This window comes from Nicotiana tabacum, chromosome 5, assembly GCF_000715075.1.
Source record: "Nicotiana tabacum cultivar K326 chromosome 5, ASM71507v2, whole genome shotgun sequence".
Lineage (NCBI taxonomy): Eukaryota > Viridiplantae > Streptophyta > Magnoliopsida > Solanales > Solanaceae > Nicotiana > Nicotiana tabacum.
This window is the reverse complement of record NC_134084.1, coordinates 3,864,044-3,873,017: the sequence shown is the minus strand read 5'-3', so window position 1 is coordinate 3,873,017 and position 8,974 is coordinate 3,864,044.

The following is an 8,974-nucleotide window of genomic DNA, read 5'->3' as shown; positions in this document are numbered from 1 at the left end:
TTAATTTTTATTATTTTAATTGAAAAACCGACCAAAGTTGGTCGGTTTCTTGAAAAATAAATTTCGCAGGACTCAAAAAAAGTTTCCCGCATTTTTGCACCAAAGAAAACCGACCAAAGTTGGTCGGTTTCGTAAAAAATAAATTAAAAAATAAAATATTTTGATAATCCGACCAACTTTGGTCAGTTTTTTGACCGACCAAAGTTGGTCGATTTTTGCCGAATTTCTAGAGAGAGAAACTAAGATGCTCTAAATTAGAACCATGCTCCTCCACGTGAAAGAGATGAATGACTCTACTACCTACTAATCTTCTATTTTAATCATATGACTTACACTACTAAAAAAATTGCCAGAAATCGTCCATAAAAATAGACCGAAATCGGTCGGAATCCAACAAAAATCGATCGATTTCCGACAGTTTTCAATTGGTCGATAAAATAATGATCGCAAATGGGAGACCGAATTCGGTTGCTATTTTCCGACCGAAGTCGATCGGTAACTGTCAACACAGTTTGGCCGAATGTTTGACACAAATTAATTTTACTGACCGAACTTGGTCGGTATTGTTAAAAATATTTTTAATTCTTTTTAAATTAGCGACCGAATTCGATCAAAAATTTAATTATTCATTTTTTTTAAATTATTCAATTCCGACCGAAATAGGCTGGTATTGTTAAAATATATAATTACACATTTTTATTTAAAATTGTTAATTCCGATCGAAATCGGTCGGTATTATTTAAATAATTAAAATGTAAAATCATAAATTCCGACCGAATTCTTTTGGTGAATTTGATTTTCTGGGAATTAAGATGAACATTTTAGACCAAAGTCGGTCAGTTAGGTAATATTTTGCCAGAAAACAACTGTTTTATAGCTGCACCACCTGCCAACAACCAATCACCTATAATGGCAGCATTACATTGCTATCATTCAACCAATAACAACAACAATAATAACAACAAGAACAACAATAACAACTATCAAAACTATATTAACAAAACATTATCACCATCTCCATCTCCACTAAACTATATTAACAAAATATCATACACAACAACAAAACGTTTCACAAGTTAAAAATTCAAACATCATTCAATGAGTGTTTTGTACTATATCATCCCCATCTCTGCTACTATAGCATTCATCGTTGGCATGGTTTGAAGGATTACCATCTGGGGAAGGCTGACGAGACCGGAGAATCGGGAAAGCACCACTAGTAAGAAGATTGGCTAGCTGACTTTGAAGGATATTAAATTGTTGGTCCCTCTTTACTAGCTGAACTTGAAGGGTAACTAATTGTTTATCTCTCTTTTGTTCTCTAGTCTTTGTCTCTTCAAGCTCTGCTATCAGCTTTGCGATCTTCTTCTCCAAAGATGAGAGAGTCGACCTATCAATTGCCTCGCCCTGGGCGGAAGTCCCTATACCTTGCAATCCAGCCCCGTAGCACCGAAATGATCTCTCTGGAAGGCCGTATGCTATCCCCCTTTTAGGACCACCGACAACATCCAACCATATCTTCTACGCTTCTTCGTCTGAAATGGGTGGTCGCTCGTCTTGCTCATTCGGTGGCAAGCTCTGAGTGTACTCCTCCACATTAGCCTTGTAGCGATCCTTTATTTAGAAGATAGAAAATTATTAACTATATAATATTATAAACATTAATTTCAAGTTATAGTAGTTATGAAACTTACATATGCAGTCTCCGTCCGGTCCTCGACCCATCTAGATGGATCTGTCGGTGCCTTCTTCTTCCGGATGTGAGTTTCCATGAAGAACTCATCATGAGTCATCTTCCTCTCATATATTTTTTTTCCTACAAATATAATAAAATGTATTAACAAAATTAAAATATATAAATATAGTTCGGTAAAAATAGATGTAAATATTTTAAGAAATTACCAGTAGTCTTCTCGTAGTCCCCATGCTCCTGTCACCCACACAGTGCAAGGAGCCACCCTCTCAGATGCTCGGGCCTTCTTTCCCTGTTCACTTCTCTTCTCAAATTTTTTGGTGGTCCACTGCCTCAGCAAATCCTCCCATAAATGCGGTAGAACCCATTAAGACTTCTTGCTCTTCTTTCGAGCAAAGCAGAAGGAATTAAATAATCTTTTACGGCATTTGAACATAAAATTTGCACAAATTTCACTGTTATGCCGGTCCTCCCAGACACACTTAGTCTGCAAATAAAGTGTGTAACACTGGATGAAAATATTTTTTTAATATAATGCTTAAATAGATAAGAATTGTATTAAAACCTTAAATTGGTTGAAAATTTGTTGTACGAGCTCCGGTAGAAAGTCACTCCAAGTCGTATAGGGTGCATCATACAACCGGCCAAGAGCTTCAGTGATTATCTTTGTAGTCTGATGATTAGGTATGAACCCGCAACATAGCAATTACATTAAATAATAAGAGTAGCTATTATAATTCAACAAAAATAAAGAAGTACTAATAAATAAATCTTACCCATTGCCCTCAAGCATGATGATCATCCTATGATAACGATCATACTGCACTTCCTCTGGATCATCATCCTCCGATGAATCTGAAGCATGCGTAGAGCAGGGGCATCTAGCTCAACGCTACTATCCCGAAGGCGAAGTCTAGAAATGCTAGGCGACGAACTCTATGGAGAGGGAGACGGGGTCGTTAATGAAGATGGTTGTGATCCACAACCTTGCTGCGATCTAGACCCCCGATGCGATCTAGACTACTGCTATAATCTGGATAACTGAAATCTAGATGGATGCGATCCAACTGGTGATGAAGCAAATAGAGCAGATGATGGGCGTATCACCGCATGGCCCTGTGACTGCTGACTCGATGGACCCATATAACTATATGCAGGATTATGTGGAGGAAGGGGGTATAGCCCTGTGGTGCAGAATGGTAAGAATACTGCTGGGGGGAGAATAATAGGTAGTTTGATGAGTATATGAATATGGTAAAAAAGATGTGTGCCTAGAAGATTGCTGCCGGCCATCAGCAGCGGAGGAATGCAAGTATGGAGTGGAAGGAAGCGAGGGTATAGCACCATCATCATGATCAATAGGCCTCTTATCCTTCCTAGACCTACCTCGACTCCTACCGGTCATCTATATAAATTAAAGAAAATGTTAGAATTGAGATATAAATCTGTATAAGTTGAGACCGCTTGAAAAAACTAACATGCTAGTCGTCTTCGAAGTATCCTTCCTTGTTCGAAAATTCTTCCTCTTCACTTATTTCATTTTCATTAGGTGATTCTTCGTCCTCATTTTCTATGATTGTTATTTCCTCCATATTAACTTCTTTTAATATGCGTTGAGGATGCTCTAAGTCATTTTCTAACTAATCATCCACCATTTGGTTAACACTTGAGGTATCATTTTGGTAAGCAACATCTAGCACATTCTCAACTTTCACCATACCAACAGGCTTAGTTTTGATTACAACCAACCAATCAGCCTTATCCCTCCGCAATGGATATAGAATGTTGACGATGACAATTAAACTATGAATGCTTTCGGCCATGTCTTAAAGTGAACACTTTATCATTTTCTATGCAGTATGGACATGCTAACTTTCCAGCAATCATCCACCCAGACAACATTTCATACGCAGGAAAATTATTAATGGTCCATATTAAGTTAGCACGCAAGTTAAAATTTTGGTTAGTTGATATATCATATGTCTCAATTCCATCATACCACAACTATTTAAGCTCATCAATCAGAGGTTGCAAATATAATTCAATCAAACTCTTTAGATTGCGGAGACCGGGAATAACACAATTTAAAAAAATATATGAACTAGTCATATGCATTTCAGGTGGAAGATTATACGGCTTAATAAAGACCGGCCAACATGAATATGGTGTTGCAGAAATAGAAAATGGCGTGAAACCATCAGCACACAAACCTAACCAAACATTCCTCGGTTCACTAGCATAATTCAGATATGTCTTATCAAAATGCTTCCAAGCTTCCCCATCTGAAGGATGACACATAACACCGAGCGGTCTTCTATTTTCATAGTGTCATCTCATATGAGGAGAGGAACTCATTGATGCGTACAACCTTTTTAATCTAGGAATAAGAGGTAAAATAATGCATCAATTTCACAGTAACATTATTCCCATTGGAAACCCGCTTAAAACAAGGTTTTTCACAGAATTTAGAACTTTCTAAATCTGCATCCCCCTTATTACAACATGCAACCATTCTCACAACAATCGATTCTCATAGACGAGAGTCCTAACTTAGATGTAGTGCTATATTAATATATGCTATATTCATATGTTATTGTTTTTTTTTTTTGGAAAAAGGGAAGTTTCATTAATAACAGTTACAGAGGGATTACATCACTATTGGTAATAGTAGGGATAATACTAAGATTTCCTAGCACTGCTAGTGTATTACATATAGAGCTAGATACTAGTCTAGTAATAGATGCTACGTTTTTGTCGTCCTGGATCACCCTTTTGCCAGTGTACGGAGGTGAGTGAAAAATAGTTGTAGTAGAGCTTAGGTGTTGTTACTTGGAGCCCAATTTACACAAAATGTGTGCTACTTTGTAGCCTTCACGGAAGCTGTGCCGGACCACTAGATTCCCCAATTTCTTCAACAAGTACCTGCATTCCAAGATAGTGTTAGTGTAAGAAGGAGAGATATTGTGTTGAAGCAGCTGGATTATGTCCGTTGAATCAGTGTCAATCTCCAGTAGTGCTATTCCTTTGTCATGTGCCAATTTTAAACCTGCATGAAGTGCTTGTAATTCTGCATGAGTAGAGTTGTAGGCTTTGATTTTGTTAGTAAATCCTACAATCATGTCTCCGCGACTATTTCTTATAATACCCCCAATGCCTCCCGTGTTTTGGTTATTCACGGAAGCATCTATGTTTAATTTGTAGTTGTGGGGTGGTGGTGGGTGCCATTTAATGTGTACCAGGATTTTGTGTGTTGTGCATTTGTAATTGGAGGCTAGTAATTTAAACTCAATGGCTCGTGTGATAACCATATGATAATTTAAGTTGTTTGAGTAATTGTGGAAGCAGTTGTTGTTTCTATTTAGCTAGAGGTGCCATATTGCAAAAGGAAAAATATCCTCCCAAGTAATGGAGTTGTGATTAACTGGTATTTGAAGAACTTTGATAGCTAAAAGCCAGTGTTTGTTGTGGGGCATGGTGTTGGTGTCAATTCCTGTGCTGTCCCAAAATGAGCGTGCTATAGTGCATTCCAGGAAGATATGAGTTATAGTTTCTTCTGCCATATTGCAAATCAAGCAAGTATTGTCAATTGAGACACCAATTTGGTGAAGGTAGGAGTTAGTGGGTAGCCTATTTTTAAAGCATTGCCACAAAAAAAATTTGATTTTGTTTAAGGTATGCATTTTCCAGATCCAATCATAGTCAGTGGTCTTTTGGATGTGAAGTAATTTGTAAACTGAGTGGGTTGTGAAGGTGCCATTTGTGTTGAGTATCCAAATGGGTGTCTATTGCAAGGGGGTTTTGTGAAAAAGGGATGGGGTGATGTCAGTAGTAATGTTTCTGGGTAGCTCGAATGATATTTTGGACCAGTTCCACTGATTGTTTAGCCAGACCTGGTCAAGGGTCAAGTTGCTATCATTTTTGTTAAGAGGACCCTGAATGATAGAGCGGATGTTTGTTTTGTTTGGGGTCCAGCAACCATAGTAGAAGTTTATGGATTTACCATTGCCAATATCCCAAGCCAATCCTTTGTTGATGGTTTCCCATCCCTTTAGTACATTTTTCCAAATGAAGGAGGTGGTCTTGATATTAGGCTTATTGCTATTTTTTTGAATTAGAGTATCTGCCCACATTGTTGATGGATTAGTAAATAGTCTCCATGCAAGTCTCGCTAGAATGGCCTGGTTTTTGTGCCATGCCTTGGATATCCCTAGGCCACCTAATTCTTTTGGAAGGGTTACAACATCCCATGAAACGTAGTGTATCTTTTTTTTAGTTGTGATTGTCCCCCATATAAAATCACGCTGGATTTTATCAATTTGGTGAAGTACCTTTTTTGGGAGGGATATGTACTCCATATTATAGTTAGGGATACCATTGAGGGAAGCTTTTGCAAGGGTTGCTCGTCCCGCAAAAGTGAAGAAATTTGTTTTCCAGTTAGAGAGCTTGTTTCTCATATTGTTAATTATAAATTGGAAATCAAATGATTTGGGTTTATTATTGAGTACTTTCCAAATTGGCTGGTTGGGTTAACGTTAAAAAGCTCTATTGCATAGTATTTTATGGCAGTTGGGCAGTTACTGGAGAAGAGAATTTTGGATTTGGTGTTGTTAATTTTGTGGCCTGATAGGGAACAAAAGGTTGCTAAGGAGTGGTGAATTGTATTGATAGTTTTTCTATTTGCTTGGGCCATGAATGTCAAGTCATCTGCGTAAAAGATATGTGATACATGAGGTCCTTTTGGTCTAATTTTAATGGGGTTCCACAGGGTAAGGTCCACTTGGTGATGTATGTAAATTGAGAGCAATTCCATGGTTAAAATGAACAGATAGGGGATAGGGAATCCCCTTGTCTGATCCCCCTCGAGGGTTCAAAGAAGTTTGTTTGAGCACCATTTACTAAGACTGCTATTCTACTTGTGGTTATGCAGTTCATGATTAGGGATGTGATTTTTGGTGGGAATTTGAAAAAAACAAGGGCTTTGTAGACAAACGACCATTCTAGCCTGTCAAAGGTTTTTTCAAGGTCGATTTTAATAATTAGTTGACCATTCATCCCTTTTCTTTTTTTGAACTGATTTATAACTTCTTGTATAATGATGGCATTATCACATGCTCGCCTACCTTTTAAGAAGCTGGCCTGCCATGGGCTGATTAATTCAGGAAGGAAGGGTTTGATCCTATTAACAATTATTTTGGTGATTATTTTGTATGTGGTGTTGTAGAGACCTATTGGTCGGAAATTATTAAGGTTATTTGCATGTTTGAATTTGGGAATGAGGCATAGTAAGGTTTGATTTATTTCCCCGGGGATTCTAGATAAGGAGAAAATTTCTTTGCATAATCGTATGACAGAGGGTCCCACAATATTCCAGTGACGTTGATAAAATATTGGGTGCATCCCATCCGGTCCTGGAGCTTTGTATGACTTGAAGGAATATACCATAGAAATAATTTCGTGGGTGGCTAGTGGCCTATCTAAGGAGGAGTGATCTATATTCGAGAAGTTTGTGTGGGCATTTTAATAGTATTCCACTCAGATAGTATATTGCTAGTAGTGAATATATCTTTGAAATATTGGTGTGTGTGTTCAATGATTTTTTGGTGATCCGCAATCCAATTATCCTCATTATCTTTAAAAAAGGAGATATTGTTATGCCTTCGCCTATTTAGGACAGATATGTGAAAAAATTTAGTATTTGCATCGCCCTCATTGAGCCAATTCATGCATGATCTAATCTTCCAATGATCTTCCTCCAGTCAAAGGATGTTGTTATACTCATTAATTAGTGTGTGCTCTAAATTTTTAAAGAAAGTGCTATAGGTATAGCTTGCCGAGTTTTGGATTCTCTTAATTCTAGCCAGTAACGTTTTTTTATTGGCAAAGATATTACCAAAACTTTGAGCACTCCATTCACTGACATTATTTTTGAAACAAGTTTGGGCATCATTGAGGTTTCTATTATCCCAACTTTTCTCAACATCTTTACTAAACTCAGGGTGGCTTAGCCAATATTTTTCGAGCCTAAATGGCTTATTTGAAATTTTCCTAGCATTAGTAAGTCTGAGTAGCAAAGGATTATGGTCTGAGTATATCTTAGGGAGGTGAGTGACTAATACTGAGGGATATTGTTCCAACCAAGATTCGTTTACAAGGCATCGATCAAGTCTTTCTAATATAAGGCCATGCCTCCTATTTCTATGGTTGGACCACGTGTACTGGCAACCTTTGAATCCTAGGTCAATTAAGTTGCAGTAGTTGGGTATCCCTAGGCCACCTAATTCTTTTGGAAGGGTTACAACATCCCATGAAACGTAGTGTATCTTTTTTTTAGTTGTGATTGTCCCCCATATAAAATCACGCTGGATTTTATCAATTTGGTGAAGTACCTTTTTTGGGAGGGATATGTACTCCATATTATAGTTAGGCATAACATTGAGGGAAGCTTTTGCAAGGGTTGCTCGTCCCGCAAGAGTGAAGAAATTTGTTTTCCAGTTAGAGAGCTTGTTTCTCATATTGTCAATTATAAATTGGAAATCAAATGATTTGGGTTTATTATTGAGTACTTTCCAAATTGGCTGGTTGGGTTAACATTAAAAAGCTCTATTGCATAGTATTTTATGGCAGCTGGGCAGTTACTGGAGAAGAGAATTTTGGATTTGGTGTTGTTAATTTTGTGGCCTGATAGGGAACAAAAGGTTGCTAAGGAGTGGTGAATTGTATTGATAGTTTTTCTATTTGCTTGGGCCATGAATGTCAAGTCATCTGCGTAAAAGATATGTGATACATGAGGTCCTTTTGGTCCAATTTTAATGGGGTTCCATAGGGTAAGGTCCACTTGGTGATGTATGTAAATTGAGAGCAATTCCATGGTTAAAATGAACAGATAGGGGGATAGGGAATCCCCTTGTCTAATCCCCCTCGAGGGTTCAAAGAAGTTTGTTTGAGCACCATTTACTAAGACTGATATTCTACTTGTGGTTATGCAGTTCATGATTAGGGATGTGATTTTTGGTGGGAATTTGAGAAAAACAAGGGCCTTGTAGACAAACGACCATTCTAGCCTGTCAAAGGTTTTTTCAAGGTCGATTTTAATAATTAGTTGACCATTCATCCCTTTTCTTTTTTTGAACTGATTTATAACTTCTTGTATAATGATGGCATTATCACATGCTCGCCTACCTTTTAAGAAGCTGGCCTGGCATGGGCTGATTAATTCAGGAAGGAAGGGTTTGATCCTGTTAACAATTATTTTGGTGATTATTTTGTATGTGGTGTTGTAGA